The 17,112-nt window shown below is 32.0% G+C and overlaps 1 protein-coding gene across 7 annotated transcripts in view; it reads right to left on the reverse strand.

Annotated features, from left to right (window-relative positions):
* LOC124533325 (RNA-binding protein Musashi homolog Rbp6) overlaps window positions 1–17,112 on the reverse strand; it is a 468,593-nt gene that overhangs the window by 242,530 nt on the left and 208,951 nt on the right. The gene's annotated exons all lie outside the window — the stretch shown is intronic.

Consider the following 17,112-nt stretch of genomic DNA (forward strand, 5'->3'; position numbering starts at 1 on the left):
TGAAACAAGAAGAATTTTCAATTTCAAGTTATAGAATTACATACATTTCATACAATAAGCTTCATATATGAAGACACAAAAATAAAATATTCATGTGACCATTATTTATTTTTTACACATGGCAATAAAAATATTAAACAAAAACACATTCTTGAGTCTCAATGTAAAGCATTCTTTTTTAAAATTTAACATGGTAAGGATCTTCACTTAATTCCTAAAGTGTAAAATAAAACAAATGAAAAACATATCCGTTATTAATATCAAAAGTGTGTGCCGTTTTATTAAAAAAATATAAATTCATTTCAATATACAATACAAGCTATCACATAATTTTTTCATCTGAATGAAATAAGTAACATTGAACTTCACGAGAACTTAAAATGAATGTATAATTATTCGATTTGAATTTATATTGATTAGTAGAAACTTTGTTAATTTATGGTATTTGAATTTGTCTTCAAAAACTTTGTAGCAAATCAAAACCTTATTTGGTTTATTTGTCTACTGTCTCCCTAACAAGGTCGTAGATTCCGCCCACGAAAACTATCGGTTCATTCCTTCAAAAAAATATTTCGAACCGTGGTTTAAAACTTGGAATATTTTCGTTTCTGATCTTCCTTAAGTTACTGAAATTGCGAAGAAGAAGAGATAAAAGTAATATGATTAAGCATAAAATGTTGCGAATGAGTTTTTTATTTATGAGTCGAGATGGCCCAGTGGTTAGAACGCGTGCATCTTAACCGATGATTGCGGGTTCAAACCCAGGCAAGCACCGCTGATTCATGTGCTTAATTTGTCTTTATAATTCATCTCGTGCTCAGCGGTGAAGGAAAACATCGTGAGGAAACCTGCATGTGACAAATTTCATAGAAAATCTGCCACATGTGTATTCCACCAACCCGCATTGGAACAGCGTGGTGGAATATGTTCCAAACCTTCTCCTCAAAGGGAGAGGAGGCCTTTAGCCCAGCAGTGGGAATTTACAGGCTGTTGTTGTTGTTTGTTGTTGTTGTTGAGTTTTTTATATGACATACGATTGAGTTTAACAAGATAGTTTTGAAAATTAATTATCCAGAAGGGGTTCATTATGGATCGAAAAACGAGTTAGATTATAAACGAGTTGATCATATCAAAATCATGAAGTATATCGGAATATAGATTCTAATAAGAAATCTAGAAAGAAATCAATTAACTTCTCTTTTATATCAACTATTTAAACAAGTAAATGAAAAAAATATATATGATAAAAATTAAAGGTATATTACTTTACATTAATTACACTTTAATCATTAGGAGTGAGTTGTTAACGTAGTCAGTAATATAAGAATTTAAAAAATGCCACTGATATACAAAGTGCTCATCCTTTCCCAACAGATTTTTTTTCCATATAAAAGACGTGGAAGTTCTTTATAGGCTTAAAAATGAAAACTGGCGTCAAAGTAAAACTTTAAACAAGTAAATTGAATAATAACAGCGATTTTCAGTAAGTCGACGTCGGCCACGAGCGCTTGGGCGATAAATAATAAAAAGCCTTCTCCACTTTAGGACTTGCAAAAATCACAATTTATAGAGCATTTTAATTTCACTTAGCCGATCCATATTTTACATGTGGCGGCGCGCCCGACCGGGCTCCGGACTCGAATTAATACTAAATTGAAATTGTAAAAATGGAAATACAATTTTCTCGTTGTATCCTGCCCCCGCTACCTCGCCGTAAGTGCCGTGCCGACGATACTGCCAGAAATGTGTTATAATAACACCATCTTCCATTATAAATTTAATACAACATGAAATAAAAATGAAATTTGTAATAGGATTATTGGTGTAGCTTATTACGGTTTTGTATTATCCAATTCTTATGAAAATAACACTCATTACTAAATACATATCTTTATGGCGTTATTATAAAAACGAAATTGTTAAAGATTATTCTTAAGTAAAATATAAACGAAGCTTGAAAAATAAATAAAAAATCCATTTTCCTAAGCATATTAAATCTATTCGAGTCTTTATAAGATTCATGGCTTAATACACCCTCATACTCGTAGACGAGAACGTACTATAGTAAGGGCGCTCGTATATGGAAATTGAAAATAACGAGGACCTCCGTTCACACATCGAGCTGACTGTGTATAACACGACCACTAATAATCGACCCACCGCATCCTCTTACTAACCCCTATTTCTTCCAATCTTTTGCCGATACAAGAAACGTGGCAGGTCTCTTCAACTTGGTAGCACTACACGACCGTGGAGTTGAGAGGCCTTTTGCCGAATGGAGTTACGTCCTACTTATCTTTAAGGAGACGATGCCTTATTTTCTTCCTGGAAGAAACAACTAAGTTTTCTAACCGAACATCGCAAATAGCTTGTATGTATGAAATTTATTTGACCAGAAAAGGTACTTAATATATTTAATTTCGGAAAATATCTTTGCGTCCTTTGAATAATTAATAAGCGAGTTCAATAAATGGTAAGTTTTTTATTGCAATTGCTATGAATTCAGAATTTTTACGTAAATGTATTGAAACGTTTAATGCACTTGGGACGTGTCCTAATTGGTAAAAAAATTATTCAAACTGCAGTTCACGTTGGTGATCTAAAAATGCGGACATTATGCCTACCTCTTGGCTCTATACCAGCAAATTTCATGTGTTAAAATTTGTACGTGGAAGTATTCCGCTTACAACGGCTACTTTATATGGAGTTGAATAACTTGACGTAATTTTGTTTCGAAAGTTCAAGAGTTCTATAACTGAGAAGAACACGGGATGATTTCTTTCTACAAAGACAAATTGGCACTGATTTTACTTTTTAGTGCGAATACATTATTACATTTAAATACATTTTTATTATGTAATAATAATATAATACAATAATAACAGTCTGTAAATTTCCCACTTTTGGAATAAGGCCTCTTCTCCCTTTAAGAAGAAGGTTAAGAGCATATTCCACTAAGCTTCTCCAATGCAGATTGGTGGATATACACGTGGCGGAATTTCTGTAAAATGAAAATACATGCATGTTTCCTCGCAGTGTTGTCTTTCATTGCCAAGCTCGAGATGAGTTATAAAAACAAATTAAGCACATGAAAATTCAGTGGTGCTTACCTGGGTCTGAACCAACATTCATCGGTAAGGATTTACGCGCTCTAATCACTGGACCAGCTCGGCTCTTATTCTAGAATAATTATTTTTTAATTATATTTGAATTTAGAATATGTTCTAATTTCTAAAGTGTTAAGTACCGTGCATACTTTATACCCATTACAACATTTTGACCTTATTACTTTTGATAAGTTGCCTTTAGCATATTGAAGTTTGTAATTTAACTAAATTTCATACCCAATATCTAACATATTGGGTATGAAATTTACAAGTAAAAACAAAAAAATATGACATCTATCCAACGATTTAACATTTTTGAAAAGAATGCTTATTATTTGAGATAGGTCTGTTCGACGAATGAAATTTATTTATTCAGAATTTGTGCATTTTACAATATCTTATACATAAATTTCATTCTTTGAAATATAATAATTTATATTTCAAAGAAGCGCATCATATATTTTTTCTATATAAAAATAATCTAAAGCCATATTTAATGATTAAGGGCAGATGATTTTAACGATTGTACGGGTACAACAACCTAATTGCCTATAACGGTTTTCTGTAATCCGACATGAACTATTAAAATCGTCCCGATAATCCATAGGGTTATTCTGTTTGGACAAATTCGAAGAAAATAAATATAGGACGGGGTCGAGGTACCCTAAACCGCAACGTCAGAAACAAATAGCGGTAACTCCCGTATTCATGGCTCATGGCTGCAGCCTCGGGTGGAAACCGATAGCAATTACTGGCGGAATTAATATCACGCCCCAAATGTTGCTCGCACATTTATACGTATCGAGTGCAATATTGTCTCCTTTATTAGTTGCCGAGACAAATGCTGCCGCTGTCGTAATGCTACCCTCATTTCGTTCTTCGATTGCCATCTTTCTTATTTAATCTTGATGATGATAATTAATATTTTCTTATTACTGTTACGTTCGGTTTGACAGTTATCGTATTCGTTTTTATCTGCGCTTTTGTTTCTCTCGATGTATTTCTGTTTCGTATTGAATTCATATTTCCATTTAACCTTTTAATTATTGTTGATATTTTATCAAATTTTGAATGGTTTGTATGCACAAAGTATTTAGGTGTATATTATCTGTGTAAGTACGCTTCCATTCCTCTCACATTGCTATAAATAAGAGACATCTTCAAACACACCCAACGCGTTATAGTGTTGTGATTGCTGGATTGTTTTCATTAAATCGAATCGGAGGAACTATATTAAACAAAAATATTTTGTAGACCACTTCCACTTCATTTCTTAATGTGTTATGTTTTGACAGTAAACATATAGAATATTAAAGTACACGTTAGTTCGAAATAAAACCTCATCCTTATTTGTTGTTTGATTACTTGATTATTTAACAACTTATTCTTTTGTGTGGAGAACTGATATGCAGTTCTCCGCACAAAAGAGTTCCCTCCTTTATATTATTTTCGCGAAGAAAAAGAGCAAGTATCAACCTTAACCGGTCAGTTGTCCTTATAGATACAAGTACTGTAAGAAATATAAGCCACTTTTTACTCTAAAGATTTAAGTCACCGTTCAAAAAGTTGGCGATAATTTATCTGATATATACAATACCGATGGGGGCCTCCATATAGTTTACAACGGATGGCCGATGCGTTGATTGGCTGATAGTCATTGCTTTTACCAATAAGGTTATAGACAACTTTTCTAATTTCATTGTCCTTTCTTATTTAAATTTAATGATATCATAATAAAGGGGAATACATGTTGTTTATATAAGTTGGCTCTTAATAAAAATATTATGCTTAAAAATATTCTGTCATAAACGTAGCGCTCTCTGAAAGACGGTCTTTTACTTAGACTACTTATTAAAAATGGATACTTCTTTCACAGTTGCTTATCTGTAATAAACTTGTCAAAATGAATATCACATAAAATATTAAAATCCAACATAATTCCGTAACACATAACTCAACTTTTCACGTATTCTTCGCCATTATAAAAACCGAATTATAATATTTCAACGCTGTAACGCGATAAGTTAATACATAATTCACATCGAAATTAAGTAATCCTATAATTAATCTAAATGGACCGTACAGCTGAATGGTTCAAAACAATCAGCCCTGCCGCAAAATACGCGCATTAAATGAAGTGAATGGCCGCCTCCGGGGATCCCTGATAAATTAAATTGATTAGAATCCCGTTCGATGCTGGCCGTCGATGTAGCCTCGCGTAAAAATAAAGCCTAGTGAAAAATAACGCGTCTAGATGCTCACGATTCCTGTAACCATTTTGAAATACAATATCTTATTTCGTTGATATTATAACGATATATATCGTCATTTATTCACATAATTAATACAGAATTCATGTTTGAGGGATAGTCGAAAGTACTGGAAAATTTATAACTAATAATTGTTTCTTTTTATATAGTTTCATATTTTAAGCATAGATGATATGATAAAACCCTTCCATAATAAGCCCTGGCGCGCTAGTAAGAAACTACTGCCAAAACTGCTACATAAAGCAGCGATACAGTGTCTCCGTTAGGTAAGCCTTAAACACCGATTAAAATTTAAGCCCGAATTTAGACGGCCTAATCTCATCGTTGCCCCGCCTCACTGCATTTTGCGACCTGACGTAAACAAAAGACAATGGCCTAGTGTAATAGGGTACAATGAGGGATCGTATCTGATATTTACCAAGAAGTTGTTATAGCAAAATATATTGAATATATCAATTGATAAAACGTTGATAAATTATTAAGGTTATTTAATACGGGGTATTTACCAATGTCTTGTTCTCCTGAACATGACATTTGTAGATAATGTCGAAATGACGAGCTCCACCTACTAAAAATAAAAAACATGGTAAATATCAAGTATTAAATAACTGTAATAATAAAAATAACCATGTTAATTTAAAATCTTATACTGATAAACAAGTCATTACTGAATACAAGATTACATTAATGATAAAAAAGCGTGGGCGTAACATTTATTGTTTTCTAGTATACATAAAAATGTAATTTTTCTTTATTGAAATACTCTATAACTAAAGTGGTGAAAAGGAGTAACTGCTGAGCTTCCTCCGGTTCTTCTCGTTACAATCTACTTTGCGAACCGGTGGTAGCTTTTCATTTAATTCAACACTGTAATATATGGTACAGTATTTTTATGAGCCTACTTGAATAAAGACTATTAAGATTTTTTTTGATTAATTATACATATCTCTTACGATAAAATAGTAATGTAAAAATCGAAAAAAGGTTCGCATTCTATATGGTGGCATAATTATTTTGAAAGGGTAACCATCACTCATAATTCTTCAGATATTGATTTAGTTATTGTTTTAATACTTGCAACAAATAACATTAATTAGTTTATTCGCTTGCACGTACATACGTAATTCAGAACACAAACAGAACAGAGAAAGGTCCTAACTGGTTTAGAAGCTAGCTTGTATGGCTGCAAATCAAGACCACGTGATCTTAGCTTAAATTCCGGTTTGGACAAATAAATCTAAATGTTTTTTTCTGTTCAAAAGTCTACAAGGCAGTTAAAAGGTAACGGTGTTATGTTGGTCAGACTCTGACAGCCAAAGCCTCTCTGCGGTTGATATTTCTCCAGTTATATAGATTGCTATGGAATTTGATTACAAGAGTAAGCAAATAAAGACTGTTTCTGTATTTCGGCTAGTATCCGTAGAGAATAACTGCCGTGGATGAGACCAGTCAGGGTGACATCCAGAGTATTACGTTTATCTTTCAAAAATGTTTTCCTACGGACCTATATATTTTAAATTATAATTCTTTCTTTCATTTTGATTACGGTATAAACACAGAACGATGAGGGCACATCTAGTCTTTAAATGGTATTTCGGTATGTGCTTGTTGATACAACAAAAACAACAATATCCTATAAATCTCTCCCTCTCCCTTCGAGAAGAAGGTTTGGAACATATTCCACCACTCTATTCTACTATTATTATTATTGGTGGAATACACAAATGGCAGAATTCCTATAAAATTAGACACATGCAGGTTTCTTCTCATTATTAAAAAGGCAAATTAAGCACATGAATATTCAATAGTGCTTGTCTGGGTTTGAACCCGTAATCATCGGTTAAGAAGCACGCGTATTAATTAACCACTGGGCCATCTCGGCTCTTGATAAGAACATTTAAAAATTGAACGTTCTTATTATTATAGTTACGTCATTGTTAAGACGTCAAATACACAGCTGTATTTAAATGATAGGCCTAAACACATATAACTAAAATCTAGTATGAGAAACGGAGATTCGACTGTAGTTGCATGTTGCGACAGGCTTATCGGCTTCAACACACGCCGTGTTTGTTTATTGCCAACCCACTATCCAAGTATGGAAACGCAACTTGTGTCTGTATTAGATCGAAGTTGGGCACCGTCTCAGAACATATAATCCTTCAGATATACCATGCGAATTGAATCGTTGTCGTTTTATAAATATTAACGTTTGAGTTTTTGATGTTCTTGTATTATTTGTGCCTAATATAATGTCGTAGAAGTATTTTTAAAGGAAAGTCACACAATATAGTTCATCGCGGGGCCGCATCAATAATTTTGCCGTTGCGATAATAACGATTGATTTTTGTTAAAATTTTATATTTTAACCGACTTCTAATAAGAGAAGGTTAGCAGTTCGATGTATATATGTAGATTTTTAGAATTGAATTATTATATTTTAGTATGATGATCTTTTTGGGTTTCCCCGCACGTGTGCTAATTTCGTAAGTGTATTTTGATATTTTTGTCCACGACATTTCTTAAAAACGAAAAGCCGTTCTGAGAGTTTCATTAAAATCGGTCGAGTTGTTTCGTAGATATTTATTTTCATTTTTAGTTTACTGGCTGTTTCTAATTTTGAAATCAGTTAAATTTATTATAAATTATTACTATTCTCCTTAGTGTTAGGGATTTTTGCTAGCCATCTCGGTAGGTACCACCTACTACTCATCAGATATTATACAGTACTCAGTGTTATTATATTCTGGTTCGTATAATGAGCCAGTGTAACAACAGGCACAAGAGGCACTACATCTTAGTTCCCAGGGTTGATCGCGCATTAAGTAACAGTTAATATTTCTTACAGTGCCAATATTCATGGACAATGACCCCTTAAAAAGTCGCCCATTTGCCAGTCATAAGAAAAAAAACGTCTCAAGTTATTCAACCACCAAACAGCAATACCTTGTATTATTGTAATTCACTCGAAGGAAAAATATACCGAAACAATTTACACGAGGGAATAACTTAGGGAGGCGGTGTATGGGATGGGTTTATACTTCTACTAAGTCAACGTCTGTGACAGAATGACATCTACCATCAGATGGCCAATTTGCCTTTCTTCCCTATGTACTTATTATGAATAAAAAAAACATCAGCAATCTACGTCACTTTTTACCATTTTTATTTTAAGAAAGAAGACAGCTTTGCCTGATAGGAAACTGTCATAGAATAGGGAATCTCACAACTTCTTAATCATGGATTTGAATCTACTATCCATAGTTAATATTTACGTTTTTTAAAGTACTAAACCTTTTCCCTTCCACACCTATATGCGAATGTGTGATGATCAAGGCATGAAATAGATATATTGGGCATGCGTTATAAGATAGTATTAGACCTTTTAAATCTGAAATCAAAAGTATCAATGTTTAGTTGTATATGCAGTCAACAAGGGGTATAAAGAAAGTCATAGCATATTTTAAAATCAAAAAATCATAATCAAAATATACTTTATTCAAGTGGGCTTTTACAAGCACTTTTGAATCGTCATTTAACAATTAAGAGAAAGTAGATTCTACCGAGTAAAACCGGCAAGAAACTCAGTAGTTACTCTTTTTCAACATTTAAAAAATATGGACTAGGTACTTTATATATTGTAGTGAAACGCTAATTACTTTTACTATAATCTCTGTTCCGTGGAGAGAACCGTATGAGAAATGACGTCACGCTTCCTCCGACTTCCCTGTCACATATGCTTCATATCGTCGGCTATGATAACGTAATATACAATTAACTTCAGAGCTAATTACGCATATATTCACATTTGTTAGTGTAACAAGCTCAATAATTCATCGTATATTATTTGCTTACACTCTGCAACGGGAATTGTTTACTAAATGAGTACAAGGATACCGCGATAGAGGCCAATGTGTACTTAGTTAATAATTACATAGTTCATGTCGATATTCCATATTATTGATCACGCCTATATGATAATTAGTTTATTTATTGAAAAATCAATTCAACGGAAATATTTGAAAATATCGATTAAATTCATCCCACGTCACGTGTGACTTTTTTATACATTTATTAACATAAGAGTTTTTAATAAGTTCCAAATTTGAATTCAAAATAGTTACAGTGTAAATTAATGGCCACGTGGAATATTGGCAAGAATGCTTTCTTTTTTAGGTATGTTTTAATATCTTTAAACATAAACAAATCTTCAATCATTTTTATAAAAATCTTAATTGTTAACTATAGGAATTCGTAAAACTAGTAGAATGCGTGATATTTTTGGAAAGATAAAACCTCTAAATTAGGAAATTTCATACAATTTGAATACAACAAATGTTAATTAATTTACAGACTGCATACGTACAAATGATTTCAACATTTCATAAACCAATCGTATCATAACTAAATGAACAGGTTTTATACTAATATTATAAATGTGAAAGTCTGTCTGTTTGTGTCTCTTTCACTGTCAAACTAATGAATCGAATTTGAAAGTTTGCTATACAGCAACTTTGAACTCCAAAGAAGGACATAGGCTACTTTTTTTCCAAACACATGATAATCAACTGTCAAAATGCGAACGAAGCAGCAGGCGACATCTAGTGAGACATAAACTAACCCCTAAAAAGCAATGCTTACAGCTCACAAATTATTTAAGTAAGTCTAACGTGATGGTCTTCTGCCCGACTTGTGTGACGAATGGAGTGCCCAACCGAAGAATATATATTAAATGTGCTTAAATGTATGTACTAATACAGTCACACTTTTTGTACGTTCTCTCACTCTCACTCTCTCTCACTCTTTTGATGTTACCAAAATGAATTCAGACGCCAGAACTAATTTAGTTGCTTCCTAAGCAAAACAGTAATAATACTATCAAACTCCAAACTTCAGGTTACGACTTTTCATTTGGTCTATCCGAGATCTGAACGTTAGATCTGGTTATGTGCAACCTTATAAATAACCCACTAATCCAAGCTAACGGTTGTCTTATAAATTTAATTTGTATATTTCTCTGCTATACAGAAATAATTAAGTATATTCCTATTTAGACTGAATTCAATCTATGGTCAAGGTGAATTCTGGCGCTTAGCCAAAATCACATACTTGTAATAAATAGGCCAAACGTAATCAGGAGATTTGTCTTTAAGACCTCAAAAGTAAGTATTTTATCTTGTCTCTTAACGCTCATGTCATTTTACGGACTGTTACACATGATATATTTATTGCTTCGAATAATATTACTTCATAGTAATGTACTTTTACATAATAAAGGCATGTTACCGTTGAAGATACAAAAAAAATGTATTATATTTCTATAGTTGTCGCTTCTTGACGATGAAATATCGTATGCACATTTTTATAACATTTTCACGTTCACGTGAATTTCCTAAGTACTTTATACTTACATATATCACTAATTGGGTAAATATGATACTAAAAATATTTATTTTTGTATTTCGGCTTTAAATGACTTAAAATAAGCTACTGTCATGTCATGTCATGTTATGTCAATTTGTATATATAAATAACTCATAACTATCATATCAGATCGCATGTAACGTATAAGGAATATTTTATAATCCTTATAGTAAAGTTTACAAGTAATACTTAATTAGTTATTAAACTACTTGTCCATAACGAAACAGCATGCCCTGTTGATTTCAAGACTGAATATATAAATATAATTGCATTTCATTAAGGTATATAATTGATCTCATGGAAAATAGTCATTTCCGAGCTTTTTGCCGGTGTCTGAGTGTTGCATTTTGAAGCAGCCTATATACTATAGCATATTTCGATTTTGATTTTAAGAATCTTATTTATAAACGAAACATAATTTGAATACATTAAAAACAAAAGAAAAATACAAAAGAGGCGAATATGACCGCAAACGTTTACCATTAATTCTCTCACGAATGCTAAAAACGTTAAATGTGATTGATACTTAGATTTCTTTCTCCTCGCTAGAACCTCATTGCTATCTCTGAATAATAGGGCAAAATATAAATTAGATTCATAAATATCTGTCCGTCTAATTGTACCATTACTCTCTGTTTGTTATTACCTATTTAGCTTATTGCCATCACAGACAGTTTGTTATCAGTAACTCCATTATAATTGAACCGCAAAACAAATACTCTCACGTGAACGCCAAATGTTATTAATTGAAATACCCTCGCTGCATTACCTATTCAATATTTATGTAACTCTACGTAATTATTTCGTGACGCCCGAATCGTGACAAACAATTTTCGAAATTGTGAATGTGTTACAAATTATTGTCATCTATTCGCTTGTGCATTGTTAATTTTTGTTTTGAATACAAACGAAATCGCGATTTGCGCTATAACAATTGTTGGTCATTTGTTATAATAGATCGTTAATAATAAATTATAAATAAACAATACAGTGTTTTCGCAAATGTTAGTTCATGCATTAGTTTGATAATTTATCATTTGGATTATAGACTGTCGATTTATAGAATTACGTATCAGTATCGTTTATTAATGACTGATTAACATCATAATTCTATCTATGATAAGATTTGATTATGTGTAAAATATCAACTTCTCACTAATTACAATATTTCTAGAAGTATGCTAAGAAGCCACTGCTTTTGTGAAGGATTGTGATTGTAGCGCTTTATGTTTTTATTATTATATGTTGTTTTTAAATTCGCAAGTTATTAATTTATTCTGTATAAGTTCTAATTAATTAATAAATTTAAGTATAGCAATGGACGTATGTTACGTGAGGACAGAAGTTGAACGATCTCTAAATTTTAATGTGTTGCAATAATTACAAATTTAGAATTAATTACTTCATACTAAAAATTTAGCTGTTTGATAAAAAATTGTGTTTTTTTTTTTTGAACGATCTGATTACTCTCATAAATAAAAAAGGTTAATTCATTACATAATCTCGTAGTTGTGTAAAGTAATTAATTTGTGGTCGGTAACTGAAAGCTCTTCCGTAGTAGATTAATGGTTTGTGTATTGCAAACGCATGCCGTACTCAATTGGAGTATTTAATTTAATCACCAGCTTTGCTCGTGGCTTTGTCTAAATTATATAATATGTATAATTAGTTCACCTGTTGTCTAATTCGTTACATGCTAATTTCGTCAAAACTATACATTAAAACAGAAATTAATTAATAGGAAATTATAATTTTCCATCTACAAACATAGGTAGCATTTGCTTGGATTGAATATTCCACTGAATTATATTTAATTCGCTTTTCTTATTTGGCTTTTCGTGAGCAGAGGTAACATTTATAGGCAACTTACTTCTAAGAGTACACCTAAAGAATTGTGATGAAATATGATCAAAAAAAATTTATTGATTAATAACAGAAGAAAAACCATGCTTTTTCGTTTTTTTTGAAGAGCGTACTCCTTATTGGAAAATGAAAAAATTAAAACAGGAAACTTTAAGCAATCAAAAATCGTATACAAAAGTGCCTTTAAAAGAATTGCCTAAGCTAAGTTGGCTAATATTTTTAAAAATAAGAATTGGATATATTATACGATTACTACATACACATAAGTGTATGTAGTGTATACTAAATGTATACTAGCTATGGTATTATTACCATAAATTGAGAACTTTAAAAAGGCTGACTAAGTAAATAATAAGTGTAGTTTTTCAGCATATAAATTGCATAAAATATCCTTTACCCGAATATTACTGCAGCGATTATACTAATAAATAAATACATTTGTATGATTTTAATTACTAATATGAAACACTGTTTGTGCAATAAAGGAGCTACGGTGCAGTTACTAGCGCCATCTATATATTTTTTTCTTAAACCAATCATGTGAAAGTACTTTTATACCTACTTAATGCGTTTTAAAACACATCATAAGGAGAATCTCAGGTTAGACGCAACTAGCTGTGACCTTTGTGCACTTATAATATTATCCAGTCCATAATGTCATAAGTGCGTTTTCTTACTGGAAAACCAATCTGTTTCAAACAAATATTTAAAAAGACCTTTTTGGGTCATTCTAATTAATTACTAGTCAATTATGTCAAATTGATGCGTAGTCAACTTCAATAATATTTTTGACGGTAAGTAGAATATTGAATTGAACGATTAATACTTCTTCAAGTGCACAAAATATAACTATGACGTCATAATTTTCTTTTTAATCTATACAGTGAAAGCAAGTAAGTGTGCCATTGATCGTCAAATATTTCTTATCCTTTTAAGGAAAAGGTTTCGAGCGCATTCCGCCACGCAAGTCTATTGCAAGTTGAATGAATAAGGGGAAAATTATGTCCCGTCAACACAACGGGTCGGTTTGCTCAGGTTTTAACCCGCCACTCACTGTTGTATTTGCTTAAATTTAAGTTATGAAAAAAGAAATTCATAACTTTAAAATCTTACAATCTACTACATTAAAATTCACATATTCTGTCAAAATAATAATATTTGTTTATCAACAAAAATATGCGTAACGTCGGAAATACATTCAAATTTTTTTTTCGACGTAGATGTTATTAACGATAGCATAATGAGTCGTACGTTGGAAGTTTTATTTAAATATCGCCGTTAAGTACAAGTTTGCGTGGAATTAAGAAATATAATAAAGGGGTAATTTAATTATAGAATTAACATTGCTTTGATTAGATAAGTCGAGCAAATTGTAACAATGTTGTTTAACAAATTGTTATTTGATATTCATTTTTTTAAACATTGGAACGGCTCGACGAACAAATTTATCAATGTTGATATGTTGTCTCATTTACATATTTTTTTTGCTCTTCAAAAATATGACCTATTGCAATGCAATAACGCATTATGCAATCCTGTATAACCACCTACATATTACCAGCAATGTTTGTATTGTTCTGTTTCAGTTTTGACGGTTAGTGAAACAATGTAATGACAGGCATATGGATTATAACTTCTTAGTGCCCAAGGTTGGTGGCGCATTGGCGATGCAAGGAATATTGAATATTTCTTACAACGCCAATTTCTATGGTAGGTGGTAACCAAACATAATTTGGTGACTCATTTGCCTCTCAGAAATGCACTGCTAATCTCGGGCATTCTTCTGAATTTACAAAACCAGAGGATGTATCTTGTTGGTGAAGAATCATTAGCTGTAACAGTAAATCGTATATCATTGTGCGTTGTCTGATATCTTGTGTGTCATATGACCATTTACGTTCGGATAACTCATTAGCCTTCCTAAAATATATTCTCTAAAAGTATTTAAATATTAGAATCATAAATCCAATTCTGAAAAGAACATGAGTTAAAGTAAAGAAAGATAACTTTACATGCTTACAATATTTTCTTCTTTTTGACTTGATAAATGTAATAAATGTTTTGCTAAATTAATTAATGTGTTAAGCTGTGAATTTGCCTTAAGAATATGTGAAGCAGTCCATGTTCAAAATTAATTTGAATGAAATCCTAGCTGACTACAAATTTTGTATGAAAATGTTAGAGGTACGTTATGATCATTAAAAACATATTCTTAATTTAAACAATAAATACATATTGTGTAAAGTAAAATTAATAGAGGGCGTTACTTCCGTCAGGAGCACAATCTAAATTGTAACCTCCTTGGAACCGGAAGTTCTGTTCGCCAACACTATTCCATTTAGCTAAAATACATTAGGCAATACTCAGCCATTAGGTTGTTATTATTTGACCAACCGAAGGTGGCGTGCACGATAGCAGTTTCGCCCTAACGAAATTTACACAGGCAGATAGGCTACTAGACTGTCTAATATTAAAACGTCTGCAGCTATTGTGTAGGCGAATAACAGCTAACTAGAGTCATTTATGCCGTGAGCCTCAATGGCAGCGAAGATAAAAGTTTATGAGTTATACATAAAACGATTCTCAAATCATATTTATGGTTTGTCGGAACATCTGCAATGGTTAGTTCGCGAGGAAATTGAAACCGTCGGGTGCATAACGCTTTCACGAACAATTTAAGTTTGTATTGTGCTCAGGATGCCGCGAACGATGTGCTTTTTGCGATGGTCAGCAGATCCGACCAACTTCATTGTTATGCGTTTGTGCGCTGCCCTTTCAACGTCTTTTATGAACTCGAATAATTATATCGCTAAAGTTTTAACTCGTGGCATTTACGTGTTGTAGGTTCAACGTAGTCAAATCCTCATGTTTTTATTTTTTATAAAATATTATGTCCAATTATGACAAACGACATAACGTAAAAATCACGTCAACTCGCTTGTAAGTTTCATGTTATTCTAGTAAATTTATAAATTCAGTAATATGTTTATAAATGTGCCGTTTGTTAAGCTATAGCTTAATATGCGCACGTAGTCAGAAAAATGATTGCCAATTGTATTTGCCATTAAATTATTTCAAAATAACAACAGATACAAGAAATATTTTAGTGAGATATCTGTAGATCTCCAATAATATTTATATTTTGAAGAACGTCACGGTAATTATAATTTAAGAATAAATCATATTGTTTAAAATAATATATTTTTTAACAAACGATATTTCAGGTTTATTTTATTTGTAATACAGATTTATAAATCGCAAATAGTTAAAGCAATAATTATAAGAAATTTATATAAATAAAAATAATAATACATTACCAATTACGACCAATAACTCTATAAAAGATATTTAAAAAAAAGTGCATAGAAACACAAAGCATATGAACACATCAATCAAATCAAAATTTTGTTTATTGAAAAAAAATCATAACGAAAAAAAATCTTTGTCAATTCATTCGATAATGTTTTAAATTTATTTAAATATACTATGATGTACATATTCACTTTGCCTCACACTCTATTCCCAAAGCAATAGGCGACAAGCGACGAGTTATCTTTCCAACAGTTTGGCTAAATCAGCAAAACTTGAAAGTAATTTAATTTGCACCCAAGCTAAAATAAGGCGTCAGCGGTAAGTGAGTGCAGAATAATAACATGGGTGGACGCGTTCAATGAACACTTCTGTGTAGAACAGCACTAAAGTCCTAGCAATAACATTGGTTTATTTTTTTAATTTCGTTTTGAATGGCAGTCATTTGGCCGTAGACAGTCTAAGAGGCTTAAACCAATTCTTACATCGTAAACTACAAACCATGAGGTCAAAGGAGGTATTTATCTAATACATGTTACACTGATCCACTTTCACTTGTATTGCCAAATATTTAACAAGAACAAATACCTGCTCATTTTATTTTCATTTGAAATAATACATACAGATTAATATGATAGATTGTCTTTCTAATTCATCTCGTGCTCAGCGGTGAAGGAAAACATCGTGAGGAAACCTGCATGTGACAAATTTCAAAAATAAATTCTGCCACATGTGGAATACCACCAACCCACATTGGAACAGCGTGGTGGAACATGTTCCAAACCTTCTCCTCGAAGGGAGAGGAGGCCTTTGGCCCAGCAGTGGAAATTTACAGGCTGATGTTGTATACAGATTAAATTGGTAAAAAACCTTAAAAAAATTGAGTTAAAGTTGTTAAATATTTAATTTTTCCATATGCGATTGTTACGTTGTCAAGAAGTAAACTTAATTAAATAAATCTTCACAAACTAAGCAAACATATGTTTTTATAACAATCGCGTTCATATTAACTGTAAAGTGCCATTCTTGGAAACGAGACGCTCCTTGAATTCTCTCGAAACCGACGACCTCCAAGTCTGTTTAATTCGACAAGAGAGGCTTGCAATCAAAAGAACTAACTGCGTCTCCAGCGAGGCATT

The sequence above is a fragment of the Vanessa cardui genome, chromosome 11 (genome assembly GCF_905220365.1).
Source record: "Vanessa cardui chromosome 11, ilVanCard2.1, whole genome shotgun sequence".
In the NCBI taxonomy this organism is placed as follows: domain Eukaryota; kingdom Metazoa; phylum Arthropoda; class Insecta; order Lepidoptera; family Nymphalidae; genus Vanessa; species Vanessa cardui.